Below are 2438 nucleotides of genomic sequence, written 5' to 3'. Positions count from 1 at the left end.
CAGCATTATTCACAATAGCAAAAAGATGGAAACTACCTAAATGTCTATCAACAAATGAATGGATTAACATACTGTGGTACATATACACAATGAAATACTACACAACAATAAAGAACAATGATGACTCTTTGAAATATCTCACAGCATGGATGAATTTGGAGGACATTATGCTGAGTGAAATAATCAATCACAAAAGGACAAATATTGTATGATACCACTATTATAACGTAACAACAAAAGGTTTACAAACAGGAAAAAAAGAAAAAACATTCTTTGATGGTTAGCAGGGAGGAGAGGGGAGAGGGAGAGAAAATTACTAATTAGACAGAAGGCACTTGTTAATAGTGGCGAAGGGAAAGGCAATACATAATACGGGGGAAGTCAGCACAACATGATCAAGGCAAGAGAGGACACTGAGAGGAACGCAAGAATAAAGGGTAACTATGGTAACTACTATAGCTTAGACAATCCTGCAACAATAGTATTAACAAATAATAATTTATGAATGAATAATAGGTAGATACACCAAGAGGTGTGGGAGTGTGTAAGGGAATACACCCACCGGCAGATATAGGTGGTGGATATTTCTACATACATGACTGTAGGTGTGGCTCATATAGAGCACACAAGGGGCTCAGTCAGGGAAAACTCTTAGACATAACCAAATACCTCGAGGGATGGAGTTCCTAGGCTAGAAGTCAAAGGACCATAGACTTCGGGGACATTTATATCAATTGGCACAACATAGTTCATGAAGACAATGTTCTGCATCCTACTTTGGTGAGTAGAATATGGGGTCTTAAAAGCTTGCAAGCAGTCATCTAAGATACAACCATTGATCTCTTACTGCCCAGAGTAGAGGGGAATTAAGAAAACCAAAGACCCAAGGGAGCAATTAGTCTACATGAACCACAGCCTACATGACCCCAAGACCAGAAGAACTAGATGGTGTCTGGCTATCATTACCAACCACTCTGACTGGGATCATCACAGAGGGTCCTGGACAGAGTAAGAGAAAAATTGCAGAATAAAAAATCAAATTCACAAAAAAGAATTCATTTTTACTTTCTATCTTCTTGTGGCATCAGAGCTGATGAACACCCACTGAGTAGTCTCACTGAAAGTTCAGTGACATGAACCAGTGACTTTAGATATCATTGGTCATATCCCAATATCATGCTAGATTCAAAGACCATTTTTATTAGCCTTTGTGACAAAAAATGAACTGAATAATAGCTGTGCATTACAAAGCCCAGTGAGGAAGAATAACTCAACATCCTCTAAAGTAGAAGACACAGAGATCCGTCCAGGAGTATCATTTGAGAATAACTTCTCACTTGTTAAAACATATATTCTTTTATCCATCCCTCTTAAGTGTAGGAACTAATCTATGCATTCTGGAAGGTGAGGCAACTTTACTAAACCTGATACCGTGGCTGCCTGAGGATTCCTCTGCCTCTTAAAAGTTGGACTAATGCCTATGGATATCATCTTTTATCATTTTAAAAATGTTCTTTTTAAATGAAGAATTTGCCCTGCTGCTCATATTTATGAACTCTTCGGGTAGGGGAAAAAGGAACTTTCCCAGATCTTAAATTTGTAAAGAAGACACTATTAAAAATAAAGATTTGCATGTCTTAAAAAAAAAAAGAAAAAAGAAAAGTTACTGGTCTGACAGAGACTGAAGGAACCTCTGAGACTATAACCCTAAGACACACTTCTGATCCGGAACTAAGCTATTCCTGGAGACCACCTCCCAACCAAACAATAGATAAGCCCGTAAGATAAACAATAACACCCAAGAGGAACACACTCCTTAGAACAATTAATTACATGAGATCAAAAGGTCAATATCTTCCCAAAAGCAAAGATGAGAAGCCAGGAAGGGGTTGAAAATCAGGATTAAAGGAAACGGGGAATCCAGGGTGGAAATGAGAAGAGTGCTGACACATTGTAGGGCATGAAACCAAGGTCATGAAATACTGTTTGTACAAACTATCGAACAGGAAACTAATTTGCTCTGTAAACTTCCACCTAATGCACAATTAAAAAAGAAAAGAAATGACAACTGAGTCACAAAACTTGATTTTTATAGTTAATCAATCAGGAAGAGCTGACAATCCTCAAAAAGATTATTGTTAAGGCTTAGTCTTCGAGTCTGACTCAACTTCAAGTATGTTTGGTATCCTTGGCAGAAGATCTGTGATAAGTAGGGGTGCAGCTGGTAAGTTTTTCATCTGTTATGGGCACTTACTATACCCCAGAACAAGTCTAAGTCTAATCCTTGTTTTTCTTCATCCCATTCTCCTCCCACACAAGTATCATTTAATTCAGCAGCATTATATACTTAGTTGCACTATTAACCTGTAATTTAAATTTTCAGTTTGAACACAATCAATATTTAGGATCAAGTAGAAGACTCTGGTCATTTTTACATC

This window comes from Trichechus manatus, unplaced genomic scaffold (assembly GCF_000243295.1).
Source record: "Trichechus manatus latirostris isolate Lorelei unplaced genomic scaffold, TriManLat1.0 scaffold00037, whole genome shotgun sequence".
In the NCBI taxonomy this organism is placed as follows: Eukaryota; Metazoa; Chordata; class Mammalia; order Sirenia; family Trichechidae; genus Trichechus; species Trichechus manatus.
The sequence above is the reverse complement of the archived record's forward strand: the minus strand, read 5'-3'. Positions refer to the sequence as shown.